The 20,171-nt window shown below is 43.2% G+C and overlaps 1 long non-coding RNA gene across 2 annotated transcripts in view; it reads right to left on the bottom strand.

Annotated features, from left to right (window-relative positions):
• Positions 1-17,129: 17,129 nt before the first annotated feature.
• Positions 17,130-20,171, bottom strand: part of LOC116420217 — a 44,298-nt gene continuing 41,256 nt past the window's right edge. Inside the window, exon 3 of one of the 2 annotated variants that reach the window (XR_004230505.1) lies at positions 17,130-17,166. This is a non-coding gene — a long non-coding RNA (uncharacterized LOC116420217). Of the gene's footprint in view, positions 17,167-19,054; positions 19,162-20,171 lie in introns of those variants that run through there. The other variant, XR_004230504.1, reaches the window with a different exon arrangement.

The following is a 20,171-nucleotide window of genomic DNA, read 5'->3' as shown; positions in this document are numbered from 1 at the left end:
AGAGTTGGGACCCTGAGACTACTTAAATCTTAGTCCTCCCCCTTATTCTCCTGAGACCTGCTTGCCACCACCCAAAAGAGAAGCTGCAAAACTAGGGCCAGACTGGACAGGAAGGATTAAAGGGGGAGGTAGCATTTGTTCCATCAGGAAAGGGAGCTTCCAAAAAATGGGGATGGGGCTTGGGGCAGAGGGCAGAGTGGATTATAAAGAGAAGAATCCCAGGTTGTATACAGACTTCAGGGCTGAGAGTAGAGGTTCTGGAGAAGGAGGAAAATCCTTGGCAGATGACTTGGCTAAATCCAATACAACCTTGAGACCCCCCTCCTCCCCAGAACACATTGCTTTCTCAAATATTAGAAAACTTGGTTTGGACAAAAGAGAAAGCCCTTTCGCTCTTCCCTTTACCCCTTCTCCAAAGAAGAAATACTTCAACAGGTGATTCAAGACTGGTTTGGGGATGATCTCTAAATCATGGTTATAAAAGAAAAACTCTAGTAAAATACATTCAAAATTCTATTTTCTTTTCCCTTTCTTTCACTTGCTTTTCGCAAAAATCCTATTTCTTTTTAATGTCTAAAATTCTTCCAGTTTGGGGTTTAAAAAGTACATGACAGGAAAAATAAATCATTTAAGAAAAAAAAAAACAATTTTTAAAAGCCTCATCCTTCAGCCTGGCCTCACAACCCAGTGACATCATGGACCCATCGCTGGACAGGGGCAGGTCCCAATTACCGAGACTGGAGTTACTGGACAGGAAGTGCTAGGAACGGCTTCCTCATTTGATACCCAGGGCTCCGACACGTTCCACATCATATCCTCAATGAAACACAATCTCTCTGCTTAGCTACAGGTGGCTGACCCGGACAAGCGTCTGACTCCCCTCGTTCTCTTGTTCAGAGGAGAAGCAACAGGAATGGAGAAAAGCTAATTGAGATGACCCGAAGGCTTGCCCTCAGGGATGGGTGCCCACTAGGCCCTGTGAAAGATGACTCTCCTTCCAAGGTTTTTTGAAAGGACCAAAGGAGGGTCACATCAAAGGGAGAGGAGCAAACAGTTTCCTCTGTGAGGGCAATAAGAGAAGGAGGCCTCCTGCAAGCAGGATACAGGTGCTGGTCTAGGTGGGGGCAGCTGCTGGAGAGGGGGAGTTCAGGGGCTCCAAGCCGATGGTGATACAAGCTATTGGGGGGAATGAGGCCAAGTCATATCAGGTCCCCCACCCCAGCCCTTACAAAGCCTCACATCATTCTGATGTTGAGCATTCATTACTGCTGCAGGGGCAGCTGCCATCTGTCCCCAAGAGGCAGCCAGGGACCCCGGGCACTGGAACCTTGGAAATAACCAGAGTTCCAGCAGACTTGTTTGGTGTACATTGCCCACAGCCATCAATGAGGCAGGAAATCATGGCTAAAAGGAGACCTAAGTTCCTCACCTCCAGTAGCCACAACTGCTGACTAACTGGCTCTTCTTCAAACCAATACTTTTTCCTCCTTTCCCAGAAAGTTTCCTGCTCACTTCTCAGATGCAGAAAGTTATCACATATAGCCCCACCCCCTCACTGCCTGAGCCCCTTAACTGAAAATTCACTGTTTAGGGAGGGGGATAAGAAGGGAGGATGGGTGGGTGGTTTGGGTTGGGCTACATGATGGTGAGAAAGGTACAATCATTTCCTGACTTCTTGTTTCTGCTCAGGCACCACCTTCCTGAGGTAGGAGGACTGCCCAGGTATCCCTGGATGTTAGTGCCTCCTCGCCTGAGGTCACCTCTGCTGCCCTTTTGTTTAAATGAGTTGTGTGCCATGGTATTGATATCTTATCTCTCCATTAACTTTTCCTCCATTAACTAGTTAGACCTCCTAGATAGGAACTAAGTATTATGGATATTACTGACCTCCCTTGCCCCAGCACGGGGACTGGCACATCCTGGGATCCTGAAACATGCCTGGAACATGATCTCACTGGTTACAAAACATGGTACTGGCAGTACCTGAAATTGTGGAATTAGGGGAGAGAAGTGGGAAAAAACAGTGTCGGAGCAAGATGTATTCCTGCTTCTGCATCCTGACTGCTTTCACCTTCCCCACTCTTGTACCCACATCTCTCCTTGGCCATTCTAGTCTCCTGATCCTGCAGGGTCCCACTTCCAGAATACCTGCTCCATAGGCCTCCTCCACTACCTTCAGGCTAACCTGTCCAAAATAAGCCTTTCCCCCCCCCCCACCTCCTGAATCCTGGGTGGGTCCCATTTTTCCCTGCCATCTTCTGGGTTTGCTCCTTTACCTCCCAAAGCAGGGGTTTGCTCTCAAGCTTGGCACAAGTTGGAATGAAGGAAGGCCTCCTCTTCTTGTCTCCCCATACAGGGGAACGATAACACCTTCCCACAATTCCTGGCAGACTTCAAGAACATAAAACAATCCAGAAATACCCCAATTCTGGAGGGTAACCCCCCAGCCCTAGTTAAACCAAGGGCTCACTCCTGTACATGGGACAGTGGTAACATTAGCCCAAAAATCACCAGGAAAAAGTTCAAGTTTTCCCATTCCATACTCACATACCTGAGCATGTGGGCATCTGGGACTGCCACCAACTGCATGCCTGCAACCTGAGGGTCAGTATACTAGGCCTGCTTCAATCTTAGCCCTTCCCCTTACTCTCTTACTGTTCCTGTACAAGCGTTCAGAAGTGTCAACACTTCTTCATGAGTCACGGGACTTCTTCTGGTGGGGACAAACAAGATTTTCTTTTTACTCTTCTACTAGAGGCTGTATATAAAGCAAAGGATTAAATTAATTTTTTTTTAATTCCCGGGGCCTGCTTGCCATCACCCACAGGATAAGAACCAAAGCTGGGGCCAGGCTGGGCAGGAAAGATTAAAGGAGGAGGAAGCATGCTCTCCCTAAGGGAAGGGAGCTTCCAGCCCAGCAGTGGTCCAGATGAAGAAAGACAAACTGGAGACTACATCCAGACTTCCTGGGAGTGATGGGGACAGGGTGGAGGGACGACAATCTAGGCCGATGACCCCCTAAACTCATTAAACTTTCTTCATGAGCGCAAAAAAAAGGCCTGGTTTGGTTCAAAGGAAAAGTCTTTCTTTTACTCCCACTAAAATCTTCTGCAGATGAAGTGCGGGACAGTACCCTAAGAATGACAAAGATCTCAAGATCATGGTAACCCTATGGTAACATAGGCAAAGTGTGGTAAAATATCCTGCAATTTAATTCTATTTTCTTTCCCTTTTCAGTTCTTCCCTTAACAAAGTTATGTCTTTTGGTATTTTTTTTTCCAATAAAAGAGAAGGTAGACAAAATTTTTTTTTTGGATTCTTTCTGCTCAAAATCAAAAAGTATAAAAATTAAAAAAAAAATAAAACCAACTGTTTAACAAAAAGAAATGAAAGGTACATTTTGTTGTTGTTCATTAAAATGAATAGTGTTGTTTCCCACTCCCTCTAACCCTGTGGACCATATTGTCCATGGGGTTTTCTTGGCAATAATAGTGGAGTGGTTTGCTATCTTCTCCAGTGGATTATGGCAAACAGGATTAAGTAGTTTGCCCAAGGTCACACAGCTATTAAGTGTCTAAGGCTGGTTTTGAACTCCGCCTTCCTGACTCCAGGCCCAGCACTCATATCCTCTGAGTCATCTAGCTGCCTAAATCTGAATATCAACTTTCTTTCTTGTTCTAAAGCAGGGGTCCTCAAACTATGGCCCACGGGCCAGATGCGGCTGCTGAGGACATTTATGCGGCCCGCTAGGTTATGGCAAAATCAGACCGTAAGTGACGTTTGACCTAAACTTGCATTAGCAACGCACACTTTCAGCACGGGCTGAGGCAGCGGAGACAGAGTGTGAGATGATACCCAGGTGAGGTGAGTTCCCAGACCGGGGCCTGGTGGTGTGGGGAAGGTAGAGAGATGCAGAAGATGGAGAACTGATGGCCCACAGCCTTATACAGTAATGGCAGCCACCACAACAGACAGGCGTGGGGGATGTACAATGCATGCTGCACATTTCACGGCTGCTGCAGGGGGAATTCACTGCAGCAGTGAAGGTTGGAAGCGGGAGCATGAAGAGTGGGAGAGTGCAGGAAATGGAGGCATCACAGTGCAGAGGCAGCTTGGAGGAAGTTGGGCATTGCAGTCTGTATGTCTCTGTGTGGGCAAAGTTATTGCTGACTCGGAGTGTAGGATATTCAAAGAACAGTGGACTTATGATTACTTTTTCATGCAGTACAAGGAAAGAGCTGTATGTCTGATATGCCAGCTGTATATCTGATATGCCTTCTGTGTTCAAAGAATATAATTGTGTGGACACTATGAAGCTCAACATGAAGATAAATGTGATTGTTTCGTTGGAGAAGTGAGAAAAGATAAAATATGAAAACTGAAAAATACATTGACAACTCAGCAAAACACTTTTGTGAAGCAGAAGCAGCTAAATATTTCATCACTGCAAGTAAGTTTTCAAGTTGCCAAGCTAATAGCACGCACTGGCAGACCATTCATGGAGGGAGAATTTGTTAAAGAATGCCTTCTTTCTGTCGCCAAAGAGATGTATCCAGAGAAGGCCGATTTATTTAGTACAGTGAGTCTTTCAGGACCTACAATTACATGGAGGACTGAAGAAACAGGAGACAATCTGCATCAGCATTTGCAAAACTCCATAAAAAAATTTCATTTTTTTTCTTGGCACTCGATGAAAACAATGATGTTTGTGATTCTGCACGACTTCTAATTTTGATTCAGGGGACAAATGATTATTTTGAAGTTATAGAAGAGCTTGCTGCACTGCAAAGCATCAAAGGAACAACTACAGGAGAGGATATCTATGAAAAGGTTTGCCAAACTATGAATGGTTTGGAGCTGGACTGGGCTAAACTAGCCAGCGTGCCAACTGATGGTGCTCCTAGCATGGTGGGGTCTAAGAAAGGAGTAATTGCTCACACTAACCAAGAGATGGACAAACATAACCATTCGCATCCAATAGCCACACACTGCCTCATGCACCAACAAGCGCTGTGTAGTAAATCACTGAAGTGGGACTCTGTTATGAAAACTGTGGTATCTTGTGTTAACTTCATTAGAGCTAATGCACTAAATCACAGACAATTTCAGGAATTTCTGTCTGAGCTAAATGTTGAGTATGAAGATGTACTATACAACATAGAAGTCCATTGGCTGAGTTGAGGGAGAGTTCTGAAATGTTTCTATAAATTACTTCCACAGATGACAACTTTTCTGCTTTCAAAAAACAAAGAAGTACCAGAGCAAAATGATGCAGAATGGAAATGGCACCTTGCCTTTCTGACAGATGTAACAGAGCTACTCAACAATTTCAATATGCAACTTCAAGGAAAGGGGAAGCTCATCTGTGATATGCAATCACATGTCAAATAATTTGGAGTAAAATTAGGCCTCCTCATCAAACAAGTGAAGGAGGAAAACTTCTGCCATCTCCCCACAACTCAAAATCTGTTAGCGGAAAAACCACTGATTGCATTCCCAAACAAAACATGCGTGGATTCACTGGAAAAATTGCAAAAGGAGTTCCAATTTAGATTTAAAGAACTTCATCTCCATGAACAGGACAGACAGCTTTTCCATAACCCATTTTCTATTGACATTGAAAATGTGGATACAATTTACCAAATGGAACTGGCTGAACTGCAGAATTGTGACTCTCTGAAAGACGCATTCCAGTCAAGCAGCCTTCATAATTTCTATGCATCTCTCCCCTCTGAGACATACCCTCATTTCAGGAATCATGCACTCAAAATGGCAACCATCTTTGGCAGCATTTATGTCTGTGAACAGATTTTTTCTAGAATGAAATATTTGAAATCTCCAATCAGATCAAGACTAACGGATGCACACTTGCATCACTTGTTACAACTAGCAGTGACAAATATGGAACCAGACACTGACCATCTCATTAGCCAAAAGCAGGCCCATAGTTCCCATTGAAATACTGGTAAGTTTGCTGATTTAACTTTATTTCATTTTAAATATTGTATTTGTTCCCGTTTTGTTTCTTCACTGCAAAATAAGACATATGCAGCATGGATAGGAATTTGTTCATAGCTTTTGTTTTTACTATAGACTGGCCCTCCAACAGTCTGAGGGACAGTGAACTGACCCCCTATTTAAAAAGTTTGAGAACCCCTCCTCTAAAACCTCATCCTTTGAGCTTGTGCCACAACTCGGTGATTTCATGGATTTTTAGCTAGCCAGCTATGTTATTAGATAGGGGACGGTCACAATGATGGAGGGAGATCAGGTGAGCAAGCTAGAGACCAGGGTTGTCTCAAACCTGGACACTGACAATCAGACCTGCCGGGCTGAAGCCTTTGGAAACACCCCAAAACTTTGTGTTCCCTTTAAGTCTGAGGTCCTTGCAGTGGCAACCATATTTCATAATAAGGACTACAAGGTGCTCCAGCTGAGAAACTGGGTCTCCATAAAAGACCCATTCTGGGTCTCCAGAAAATGGATCTCCCTCTGCTGAGCTTCTCAGTGGCTGATTCAAACAAGGGTCGTTTCCCTCCCTCCAACCCCAAGTTCCATCTTTGAGCCTTTTCTTCCTATTCGGAGGAGGAGTATATCCACAGACACAGAAATACTGCCTTAAGACACTCCTACGCATGGCAGTCAGGTTTTTGACATGTTTAGAGAATGTACATAAATGGCTTCCTAGAAGTATTTATGAAGAGGCCTCTAAGTGCCATCCTTGGGTGAGCTTGGATCTCATCGGTTCTTCATAAAAGGAACGCCCTGATGGTCAGGCTTTTTGGCTGGCAAACAGTGGGGAAAGATGGGTGCACCAAGGAAGTAAGTGAAAAGGGTTCAGGCAGCCTTCCTTATGGGACAACTCATTACTCACCATAACTTCAGAAAAAGATCTTGATATACAAACAACTTATAGCTGTTATTTTGGTGAAGTAGATATGTCCCCAAATGCCAGGTTTCAAGGGGAAAAAGCTGGATCCACTTCCTTTCATGTGACACGATGAGAGAAGAGGATTTCTGTATTATTTATCATCCTACACATCTATCACAGGGCTGCCCATTATATACTTCATCAAATCATGTGATTGCAAAGGTTCAGAGGCTGGTTGTGTATGTTTACAAAAGGAAAGATGGGAGGGAGAGAGAGAAAGGGAAGGAGGGAGGGAGGGAAGGAGGGACACAAGGAGGAAGGAAGGAAGGAAGGAAGGAAGGAAGGAAGGAAGGAAGGAAGGAAAGAAAATTGAAGCACTGAAGGAAGGAAGGAAGGATTTATTTAACATTTTTATGTGCAATTTTTTGTGCCAAGCACTGTAAATACAGAGAAAAAAATAAAACTATCCTGGCTCCAGAGAATCTTAAATTCTTGGAGGGGAAGAAAAGCAAAAATTAAGGGTGGGGTCAGCTACAATTCAGATGGAGAAGTCCTATGGTACTTAGGGTGTAGCAGCAAAGCAGATGCTAAAACCTCTTCTTAAATATCATTTTTTACTGATAACACCTGTGACCATGAGATATCTCCACAGGGGTTCCTTCCCAAGATAATTCCTGGGGACCCTGGGGTGTTTCTGGGCTGTCTAAAGCAGAGACTGAGGGGAGATGGTGGTTAATGGGACTGTGAAAACCGGATCCTCTTGGCACACACTGGCCTTTCTCTCCACCCAGTGGCCTTGCTGCTTCAGGGGTTGACACCTTTTCTGTCCTATAGAAGGCAGTTGATGGGGACAGCTAGGCCCTGCCCCCTGAGAGTTATTTCCTTAGCTAACTGAAGGGACATCTGGAAGCAGTACATTTGGTCTGGTGGCTACTCCCATGGTTCTTCTCTTTTCATGGGAGTTTGTGTAAATTTTTGGGACTTGGTGGTGGTGGTAGTAAGGAAGGTGGGCCCCATCTCTACAATCATGTCTCCCCTTAATGGGATATGGCTTGGAAGCTCCATGGAAACACTTCCCCTACTCACCCCCCTCACACATGTCCTATCACTTCTACTCTCCCCAGTGATTTGCAAAGAGAGAATTATGCATAAAGGATTCATTCATTGGTTCACTCATTCAAATAATTAATCATCCAGTTCATCTGCCTGGGAAGGCTTTGTCTGTCTCAAGTCCTTCCCCTGCTTTCCTTGTCCACCCCTTATCCCACCCCCTGCCCCAGGATGAAGCTCACATCTCAGGATGGAGGATGCATCAGCCTCTTAGCTCATCCTGCCCCACCTCATTCCACTTTGGGGAATTCCCATCCTTGGCATGGTTGCACACAGACCCCAGGGATCCTATTTAAAATATAGACATATTGACATATAACTGGTAATTGACTAAGAGGAGTGTGGGACATAAGCAGGTTCAGGGATTTGGCACTCTTTCTATGGTTGAAGGGAGTCATCAGAAACCAGAGGGTGTCTAGGACAACAAGAAGTCCCTGATGTGAGGATGGAATGTGAGACCTTGAACTTGTACCTGGTGATTTCTAAGAGAACTTTGCCTCTGTTGCACATACTCCCACTAATAATTGGGGTGTTTGGTGAGTTATTCTGTCAGGAATTCTGAAAACCCCTTGTAGTTTCACTGGGTAGGGAGCTGGGGAAAGCTATCCTCCCTTGCCACATCATCCTATGACAATGAAGAAAAGTCAGGGTTGACTTGTAGGTGTGGACAGCTGATAAAGCAGTGGTAAGGTGAATGGGGCATGAAGTAAGTGTAAGAAGGAAGGAGGGGCAAGTTTGGGGACAGTAGTGAGAGGGCCTGGTCAAATTGATGGTGCTGGCAGAAACACATGGGGGTGATGGGTAGGGGCTCTGGAGAACCAAGGAGAGCTGGAGGCAGTGAGAATGATGGAAGCCTGAATATACTTTGTCCCCCCTTCTCTACATCTCACTGCTGCTTTAATACCTGTTACTGCTTAGCCTTGATTTTGGAAGCATCATGTCTTACAAGAAATGAGACCACTCATATTTACTTGGTGACCGGTATGTGGCAGTTCCTCTACTGGGTGCTGGGGATCCCAAGAAAGTCAGAAAAGTTTGTTCCCAGTCGTCGGGAGCTCCTAGCCTAAAGGAGGAGAAAACTTGTTAAGAAACTAGGTTCAACCTCTCAGATTGGCTAAGATGACAGGAAAAGATAATGACAAATGTTGGAGGGGATGTGGGAAAAGTGGGGCATTGATACATTGTTGGTGAAAGTGTGAACACATCCAGCCATTCTGGAGAGTGATTTGGAACTGTGCTCAAAAAGTTCTCAAACTGTGTGTACCAGTGTTTCTACTGGGCCTGTATCCCAAAGACATCTTAAAGGAGGGAAAGGAACCCACATGCACAAAAATGTTTGTGGCAGCCCTCTTTTAGTGGCAGGGATGCCACTGAAACTGAGTGGATGCCTATCAATTGGAGAATGGCTGAATAAATTATGGCACATGAATGTTATGGAATATTATTGTTCTGTAAGAAACAACCAACAGGGTGATTTCAGAGAGGCCTGGACAGATTTCTATCAACTTATGCTGAGTGAAATGAGCAGGACCAGGAGATCATTGTATACAGCAACAAGAAGATTATACGATGATCAATTCTGATGGACGTGGTTCTTTTCAAGAATGAGAAGATTCAAACCATTTGTTCAGTGATGAAGAGACCCATCTACACCCAGAGAGAGGACTGTAGGAACTGAGTTTGGATCACAGCATTGCATTTTCACTCTTTTTGTTGTTGTTTGGTATTTTGCTTCTCTTTTTTTTCTTGTGCTACATGATAATTGTATAAATATGTGTATATATATTGGATTTAACATGTATTTCTATCATGTTTAACATATATTGGACTACTTAACATCCAGGGGAAGGTGTAGGGGAAGGGGGGAGAATTGGAACATAGGATTTTGCAAAGGCTAATACTGAATATTTGTCCATGCATATGTTTTGAAAAATAAAAAGCTTTAATAAAAAAAGAGAATATAAAAAAGAAGTAGGTGCATAAGTGATCTTGGCAGCTTGCCAGGGAGGTCTGCTCAGAGTGGACAAGGCACAAAGGGAGCCTGGCCCATCCTCAGGATTCTAGAAGATGGTATTTGAATAGAAATGTGAAGGAAGTCAGGGAATGGCATTGTACTTTTCAGTACCCTGCAGATCAACTGGCATATCATCCCCCATACCCAAACCATGCCAGGCTTCTCCACTTGGGCTTTGGTGGCTGGTAGAAACACTTCTTCCACTGCTCAAGGTGCTTGTGGCACTTGGGAGACACAAATTATATCCTTAACAGAGAATCCTCAAGAGGGTTTTCTCAAGAAGATTTCTTTGAAGTGCATGATCTCAAGACATCCTTAAAATGCTCATTAGACATGAACGTCATAGAAGAATAGAAGAAAGGCCTGGCAAGGAGATCAAGCCACGGGAGATCAAACCATTTAACAGTTTCCATGACCATAGAAGGGTGGGGTTAAAGGAAGGATAGCAGTGATATCCATAGCATGCAGTCTCTTCAATGAAGTATTTTCAAATGTATGATTTCTTGTTTTTGGAATTAATTTATCTTACTCATATTCCTAAAAATCCTCTTTGGGCTAAGGTGTTTTTGTTTTTGGCTTGCTTTTTGGTAAAAACCCATCAGTCAATAATCTTGAAAAAGGCTCTTCTTCCTTCTTGCTGACGTCACCCTTCCATGACAACATGGATTGTTGGCTACTTAGGCCTGATGTTGGGTAGGGGAAGATCACAATTACCGAGGGAGATAGAGACAGGAAGTTCCAGCCCAGATCACTTAAAGCCTGGACATCGACAAGTTCAAAAGACAGGGCTTCAAGGCTCTGATCAAAGCTGTGCCTCTCCAGAACATTATGTTCCTAGGAAGCCCGAGTCCCCTGGGGATAGAACTCTCACTGCACAGTGAGATATGCACCTTGTGCAGTTCATCAAATCTCAGCGGTAAAGATATACTGGCCTTGGCTTTGCTACTTCTTGGCCTATTTAGATCCAGGTTCCTGATTCAGCTGGTTTATCTCTTCCTCTTCTTTCCTACAATCAGTCCATACCAGCCTTTAAACACATTGGCCACAGACCAAGAAGCAATCACAGAAACCATCTTAGACATAAATGAAGTAATGAAAGAAGGCTGCGAAACCCAGATCCTATGGATGTTCTACCCAGAGGCCAAAGAAGGTTTCCAGAAGGAGCCAGCCCCAACAGCCGCCACTTTGGGGAGGATCAGTGCTCACCACTTCTTCAGAAAGGAGGCTCAGATGCACAGGCTCCTGGTCGCTGTCCTGGTGGTGGGGCAGAACTGCCCCCAGGTGCCACTTTCCAGATCGATGTGAGCAGCCTCCCAGTCACCCTTGGGACACTTGCTGAGACAAGTGAAGGATATTTCTGTATCTCACATCATCCTTCTGCTCTGTCACAGGGGTCTCCTTTATAGTGATCATCCAATAAAGTGATTGACATTTCTAAATGTATTTCTTTGTGTCTTTAGTGAATGATCGAATGAATCAACCAAGGTGTGAACGCAGGTATGAAGCAGGTACTGAAGCAGATCAATGTGCAGGGTTCTGTGCCAGGCACGGGGTGACAGAGGGAAAAGTAAGGCTGGATTGGCTCCAGAGAACACTAAATTCTCGCAGGAGAGAGAAGACTTAGGAGTGGAGGCAGCTACAATTCAGATGGAGAACTCCCATGGTCTCTAGGGTGCAGCAATAGATCAGACACTAATGCTTCTTCTTTTAACGTGGTTTCTCCTGGTAGAATCCTACTAGTCCTGAGAGTGACCCTTTCCAGAGTGTCAAAGACTTTGGGTGTAAGAATGTTTCTGTCTGGGTCATCAGTTGCTGTTCCTGCAGGAGGCCAGACTGCTTCTCCACACGGGGTCTTCTCACAGTGAACCCTGGGGACCCCCAGCTGCTCCTGGACTCCCAGGCCTGGGCTGTGTCCGTCACGGTCTGAGAGGGGATGGTGGTCAAGGTAGTGAAGGAAGCTTGACCCCCTGGGCACACACCAGCCCTCTCTCCCTGCAGTGGCCTTGCTGTTTCAGCTGGGCTGCCTTCTTCTCTGGCCTATGTGTGGCAGTTGGTGGGTTCATCTGGGCCCTGCCCCCTTGGAGTTATTTCCTTAGCTGATGACAGAAGGTAGATATGGAAGCAGGACTTGGGTTCTGGAGGGTTGCTGCCACTCCCACAGCTCTTTGTTATATGCTTGTTGGTAGAATCTGACAAGACTTGGTGATGGTAGTGAAGAAGGTGATCCCCAATTCTACAAACAGAAAACTCTTTTCATTGATAGCTATAGGGAAGAATCTCAAAGCTCCATAAGAATCTTAGTCTTCATCTCATCTTTTATCCCATGTTTTCTCTCCTCTCCTCACTCGCATCTTCTGTATATCTTTCTTCTCTCTTCCTTCTAAGCCCTGGACTTTGGTTTTTGATGTTTATATACATTTAAAATCAATCAGAATTCTTCACTATCCACTTTCATGTCACCCATGGTTTTTGCCATTGGCAAACAGACATAAAACACTGACAAAGTAAGATACAGCTTAACAGAGAATCGGGGACCCAGTAAGGGTCAGGAAAGAGCCCTAATAATGCTAAGGAAGAAAACATAGCTGTTATTTCAGAGAACAAGATATGTCCTGGGTAGGATGAGTTGGAAAGCCCTTCATAATCATCATCAAGGACTGAACTTTGCAGGTAGTTGGAGAGCTCAAATGGAGGGTGTTACTCATATCTTTACTCACTGATTAGAGACAGTAGTAAACTGTTTTGGAGACTAAATGAATTAAGACATTTACTGGCATTCAGAAGTCAAGATGAAATGGAAAAAACACAGGATAATACTAGAGACTGAAGATACTTTTTGTTCTCAACAGTAGCAAGAGGGATACAAGAGTAGGTGACAGGTTATGTCCCTCAACAGTCCCTCAGCATAACCCTGCAGCAGACAACACTGACTCACATTTGAGCCTTCATTCTAATGCACTGACTCATCATCTTGTATGTCCCCTCTGCACATGAGCCCACAGGTCCAAGGATAGTCATTTTACTATGAGGATTGGTGAAGGGTGACAACATGGATTGTCCTATAGCTTCTAGGAGATGGAGGTGACCAGAGTCCTCCTCACACTCTTGCTCTTAGGCCAGAGATTTCAGGCAGAGCCTGACCCCATCACTCTCTTTGTGTCTTTAGTGTCAAAGCCCAGCTCTGTGGCATTTTCAGAGGGTCCTACAATTCCTGCCCTCGAAAAGGGTTTGGATGAAATGATTCCTTAGCAGAGAGGAACCAAAGAAGAGGCTTCATGGTTAGGGATGCCAGGATAACCCGGGCTCCAAGTGAAATCTGACTTGAACATCTCTGCTCCCAGAGGGAGGGGATGGGAATGTCACTTGGTGATCCTCAGAGATGGTGGACCAAACAAGAGTTTAAATTACATAGGCAATAACAGAAGGTATCCCACTGACACAGGGTGCAGGTGCTGGTCTAACTTCTGGTGGCAGGTGGACGAGAGGAGCTCAGGAATTAATAGTGATGGAGATGATAAAGCAGGTTTGTGTTGGAATTGTAACATGACAGATCAGACCCCATGCAGAAACAAATCCTCACATCTTTTTCATCCTTAGCATTAATGATTGTATTAGAGGATAGTTTTCACCAACAATAAAGAGGCAAGGAATTCCTGAACCCTTTTGATCCCTTTATTTTATGATGTGAAGGGGCCCCATAACGTAACTGTTTTATGACAAAATTTAAACATACTTTGGGCTTGCTTCTGCATTCGTTCCTGGGATGATAATGTTTTTGACTTTCTCCTGAAGCATACTATTCAGGAGCATCTCTGCTGAGTTAAAATGGCAGGTGCCATTTTCGGTGATAGCCTAGACTGAGGTTAATGACTCTGGGCAAGTCACTCAACCTCAGTTTATTTCCTTCATTGTAAGTAAGGAATAATTATAATACCCACCTCCCCAGGGTTGTTGGAAGGAGTAAATGAGATGATATTTGCATAGTATTATGCCTAGTTCATAATAAATTCTATAGAAATGTTAGTTATCAAGCTTCAAGAAGACCAGGGTCCCTGGTGCTTGCAGGAGGTGGAATGCAATAACCCTGATTTCTGGGTTTGTCAGTATCCAGGCTTAAAGCAAGTCTAGGTCCCATCATCTTCTGAAGATCTCCCTCAGTAATTCAACCTGCCCTTGACTCAAAAATAACCCTAAATGTGTTGATGTCATGTGGAATTGATACCATCCTAAGGGAAGAAGCTGTAACAAAACCCATATTTGATTTTAAAAAAAGGCCATAAAGGGTATATTTCTAGTGTCTGGGGATTTTTCCCCTCAAAGAAGGAAAAAAATCCATCTACACTCTATATTATTGTCCAAAATGCAAGTAGAAAAATATTTTTTTTTAGGAAAAACTAAAACAAAAGGGATAGAACTTATTATTGGAGTTTGAAAATATTTTATCAGTCTTTCCCTACCATTCTCAAGATCTCAAGATCACTGTCATCCCCAATTCTGAATTTATGCCATCATTTAAAGAGTTCTGGAGTTCTTGGTAAGGTAGAATAAGAGGATTTGACCTTTTCATCAAAGCAGGCCTCTCTTTGCTTCCAGAAAATATAATGGGTTCTAGGTGTTTATAAGGCAGAGCTGGACCATGGGAATTGTCCATTGCTTCCATTGGCTTTCCCTTCCCCTTCCCTTTCCATTTCCTCTTCCCTGCTTCCATTCCCTTTATACTTTCTTCCCTTCCCCTTTTCTCTTTTCCTTCCCCTTCAACTTTTTCACTTCCACTTCCCTTTCCCTCTTCCTCTTCCCTTTCTGCTTTTCCTTGCCCTTCACCTTCTGGCTGTCTTCCTCCCTCTCTTTCTTTCCTTTCCTTCTCCCTCTCTCTCTCCCTCCTCCTCCTCCTCTCTCTCTCATTTTCCCCCTCCCTCTCTCCCTTCTCAGTCTCCCTTACTCTTTTACTCTTCTTCCCTTCTTTTTTCTTCCTTCTGTCCCTTAATTTCCCCTCTCTTCTCCCCACTCTCTCCTCTCCCATATTTCCCTATTTTCTCCTTCTTTCCTTTTTTCCCCTCCCTTACTTTGACAAAGTAAAATTTCCTACATCCAAAGTGTCCAAAAAAGTGAAGTTGTCTCAGACTATGGTAGTATTCAATAAGGATTCTGAAAATAAAGTAAGAGAGTATAGGAATAAATGGATTTTTCCTTAAAATAATCAGTAGCATCTATTTAAAACCATCAGCAAGCCCTATATGTAATGAGGACAAACTAAAACAATTCCCAATAAAATCAGGGGGGAAACGTTGCCAACTATCACGATTAATATTCAATATTCTACTAGAAATATTAGCTTTGGCAATAAGAGAAGAAAAAGAGATGAAAGGAATTAGAGTAGGTAATGAGGAAACCAAATTATCACTCTTTGCAGATTATATGATGGTTTACTTAGATAACCACAGAGAATCAACCATTAAAATATATTAGAAACAATTGACAACTTTAGCAAAGTTGCAGGATACAAAATAAATCCATATAAATCATCAGCATTTTTATGTATTATCAACAAAGTTCAGCAGCAAGAGATACAAAGAGAAATTTCATTCAAAATAACTATTGATAGCATAAAATATTTGGGAATCTATCTGCCAAGGCAAAGTCAGGAACTATATGAACACAACTATAAAACATTTTCTACACAAAATCAGATCTAATAATTTGGGAAAATATCAAATGCTCATGAATAGGCTGAGCAAATATAATAAAAATGACAATACTACTTAAATCAATCTACTTATTCAGTGCTATACCAATCAAACTCCTAATAAATTATTTTACAGAGCTTGAAAAAATAATAACAAAATTCATCAAAGAATTTTAAGGGAATTAATGAAAAAAATACCAATGAAGGTAGCCTAGATGTACCAGATCTAAAACTATATTATAAAGCAGTAGTCATCAAAACCATTTGCTACCGGCTAAGAAATAGTTGATCAGTGGAATACGTTAGGTTCACAGGACAAAATAGTCAATATTTATAACAATCTAGTGTTTCACATACCCAAAGACCTCACCTTTTGGGATAAGAACTCACTGTTTGTCAAAACTGGAAACTATGGGCATTGTGGGCATTGACCCACACCTAACACCGTATAACAAAATAAGGTTGAAATGGATTCATGATTTAGACATAAAGAGTGATATTACAAGCAAATTAGAAGAACAAAAGATAATATACTTCTCAGATCTGTGGAGAAGGAAGGACTTTGTACCCCAAAAATAACTGGATTCATTATTGAACACAAAATAGATAATTTTGGTTATATTAAGTTAAAAAGGTTTTGTACAAACAAAACTAATGCAGACTAGATTAGAAGAGAAGCAATAAAATGGGAATATACTGTTTTTGTATATTCAAAGGCTCTGATAAAGGCCTCATTTCTAAAACATAGAAAACTGACTCAAATTTATAAGAATTCAAGCCATTCTCCAAATGATAAATGATCAAAGGTTATGAACAGACAATTTTCAGAAGAAGAAATTGAAACCATTGAGTCATATGAAAAGGTGCTCTAAATCACTATTGATCAGAGAAATGAAAATGAAGACAACTCTGAGGTATGACTACACACCTCTCAAATTAGCTAAGATGACAAGAAAAGATAATGATGAATGTTGGAGATGTGGGAAAACTGAGACACTAATACATTGTTGGTGGAGTTGTGAATTGATCCAACCATTCTGAAGAGCAATTTGGAACTACACCCAAAGGGTTATCAAACTGTGCATACCCTTTGACCCAGCAGTGTTTCTGCTGGGCTTATATCCCAAAAGAGATCTTAAAGGAGGGAAAGGGACCCACATGTCCAAAAATGTTTGTGGCAGCCCTTTTCACAGTGGCAAGAAACTGGAAACTGAGTGGATGCCCATCAGTTGGAAATGGATATGAATGTTATGAAATATTATTGTTCTGTAAGAAATGACCAGCAGGATGATTTCCGAGAGGCCTGGGGAAACTTACATGAATTGATGCTAAGTGAAGTGAGCAGAACCAGGAGATCATTGTACACGATAACAGCAAGATTATATGATGATCAATTCTGATAGATGTGGCTCTTTTCAGTAATGATATTGTTCAGGCCAGTTCCAATGATCTTGTGATGAAGAGAGCCATCTGCACCCAGAGAGAGGACTGTAGGAACAAAATATGGATCACAACATAACATTTTCACTCTTTTTGTTGTTATTTGCTTGAATTTCATTTTCTTTCTCTTTTTTTTCATTTTTGATCTCATCATTCTTGTGTATCAAGATAATTGTATAAATATATATGCAAATATTGCATTTAATGTATGTTTCTATCATGTTTAACATATATCGGATTACCTGCCATCTAGGGGAGGGAGTGGGAGGAAGAGTGGGGAAATGTGGAATACAAAGTTTTGCAAGGGTCAGTGTTGAAAAATTATCCCTACAAATGTTTTGAAAATAAAAAGATTTAATAAAAAAAGAAAATCAAGTAAGAGGTAGCAGAACAATTGGGAGTGTGATGGGAGAAAATCCTAAAAATGACTGAGTTCATCTGCTCTGGAATTCCCCCCCCTCCCAACAAACCCTCCCCAGGGCACCTCTCTTAAGCTTGGAGAGGCTCATGTTTCATCGAGAACCCCTGCTGTGCTGGACACTACCTTGTGTGAGAGAAAATGGTTCCCTCTTAATCCACACTCTCATGTCTGGTTCAACTTTTAGTTTCTGTCCATTCAGTGTGATAAGTTGGCCCATGGGAATTGAGCCTTCCTCCATTGCTTCCCTTCTCTTCCCCTTTCCCTTCCTCTAACCTCTTTTCCTTTTCTCTTTTCCTATTCCCCTCTTCCCCTTGCCTCTTTTCGTTTCCCCTCCACCTTTTCACTTCCCACTTCCCCTTCCCCTTCTCTCTTCCCCTACCACTTCTACTTCTCCTTCCTCTTTGCCTTCTGCCTCCTTCCCTCCTTCCCTTCCTCCCTTCCTCTCTTCTTCTCATCCTCATTCTATCACTCTCACATTCTCCCCCTCCCACCCCTCTCTCCAGTCTCAGTATTTCTAGTTCTCTTCCTCTTCTCCCTTCTTTTATTCCCATTCTCTACCTTCTTTTCTTTCCTCTCCTCTCTCTCCTCTCCTCTCCCCTCTTCTCTCTCCTGTCGCACTTTGCCCTTTCTTTCCCTTCTTTCCCTTTTCTCTCTCCCTCACTTTCACAAAATCAAAGCTCCTCCATCCAAAGCATCCAGGAAAAACAGGAACTCAGCAGAGGCCATGGTAGTGTTCAATAAGGATTCTGAAAATCAAGTAGGAGGAAGAGGAACAATTGGGAAAAGAAATGACAGTGATGCAAGAAAATCCTAAGAAATGGCCGAGTTCATTTTCTCAGGAATTAGCAACTGCCCACAAAACTCTCTCCAGGGTACCTCTCTTAAACTTGGAGAGGCTCATATTTCATTGAGACCCCCTGCTCTGCTGGACACTAACTAGTGCCTCCCTTTTCATCCACCTTGCTATGTCTGGTTCCAATTTTAGTTTCTGTCCTTTTAGTGTGGAATACTGACCAATGGGAATCGAACCTTCCTCCACTGCTTCCATTCTCTTCCCTTTCCCTTTTAACTTTTCCTTGCCCTTCACCTTCCCTGTCTTCTTTTCACTCTCTCCTCTTGCCTTTTCCCTTCCTCTTCCACCTTTCACTTTTCCTTCCCTTACCCCTTTCCATGTGCTCTTGCCTTTTACCTTTCACCTTCCCCTTTTCCCTACCCTTTCTCTTTTTCCTTGCGCTTCACCTACCAGCTCCCTCCCTCCCTGCCTCTCCCCATGTCTCTCCAATCCCTCCCTCTCTCTTTCTCTTTCTCTCTGCCTCTATTCCTCCCTCTTTGTCTACCTCCCTCTTTCCCTTTTCAGTTCCCTCTCTTCCTCTTCTCCCTTCCTCTTTCCCCCTTCTCTCCCTCCTTTCCCCTCCCTTCTCCCCACTCTCTTCATTCTCCTCCCCTCCTCTCTCTCCTGTCTCACTTTTTCCTTTTCTCCCCCTTCTTTCCCTTTTCTCCCTCCCTTACTTGACAAAGTCAAAACTCCTCCATCCAAAGAGTCCAAGAAAAACAGGAATTCAGCTGAGGCCATGGTAGTGTTCAGTAAGGATTTTGACATTAAGTAAGAGGTAGAGAAAGAACTGGAAAGAGAAATGACAGTGTTGCAAGAAAATCCTAAAAATTACTTAGTTCATCTCCCCAGGAATTCCTCACCTCCCAAAAAACCCTCCCCAAGGAAGTTTTCTTAAGCTTGGGACTGCCTTATGTTCCACTGAGATCCCTTGCTGTGTAAGATACTAACTTGTCAGAGGGGGAAAAAAATAGCTCCCTTTTAGTCCACCCTGCCATGTCTGGTTCCAATTTTTGTTTGTGTTCTTTCAGTATGGTAAACTGTCCCATGGGAATTGATCCTTCCTCCACTGCTTCCATTCTCTTCCCCTTCCCTTTCCCCTTCTCTTTTTCACCCCCTTCCCTTTCCTATTTCCTCTTCCATCTTTGCTTTCTCCTTCCCCTTCACTTTTCCTTTTTACTTGCCCTTTGTTTTCCTGTTCCTTCCTTCCCTCCTGCCTCTGTTTCTGTAATTTCTATCTATCACCATCTTTCTTTGTTCACTTCTCCTATAGCAGGTTAATGAATGAAGCGCCTCAGATTTCGCAGGGTGGAGCTCCTGACCCTTAGCTTTCTGTCTTGGAATGGGAGGGGTATCCTTAGGGACATAAGGGCAGCAGTGCCATCTGGTTGTTCTCAGAGCTACAGAGCACCAAGCAAGTTTGAACCAAGTGGGCAATGACATATTGAATCCCACTGTAAATCCAGTATTGACATCATATTACCTTTGGTGACCAGACTAGGGGTACAGATTCAAGGGATGATACCACTTTTAATGGGAATGCAGAGGAATTGTGAATTTTGGACATGTCTGATCTAGGGCCTTCCCTTCTAACAAACCCTCATTCACAAGTATGCTGATCACTGAGACACTCTTCCCCTTCAGACCTCACATTTGGGGGTGGCAGCTGTGCTTCAGGTCAAAGACAGTTGTCAGTAGCCTATGCAACTGGGCCTTCTTTTTGAACCCCTTCTTCCCAGTTGCTTTAAGGAACTAGTCTGGACCCAGTGGCTATAGCAGCCAAAAGGCCTGGTGATCTAG

Source organism: Sarcophilus harrisii, chromosome X (genome assembly GCF_902635505.1).
Source record: "Sarcophilus harrisii chromosome X, mSarHar1.11, whole genome shotgun sequence".
Lineage (NCBI taxonomy): Eukaryota > Metazoa > Chordata > Mammalia > Dasyuromorphia > Dasyuridae > Sarcophilus > Sarcophilus harrisii.
Note: the sequence above shows the minus strand (reverse complement) of the source record. Positions and strands in the feature narration are given on the sequence as shown.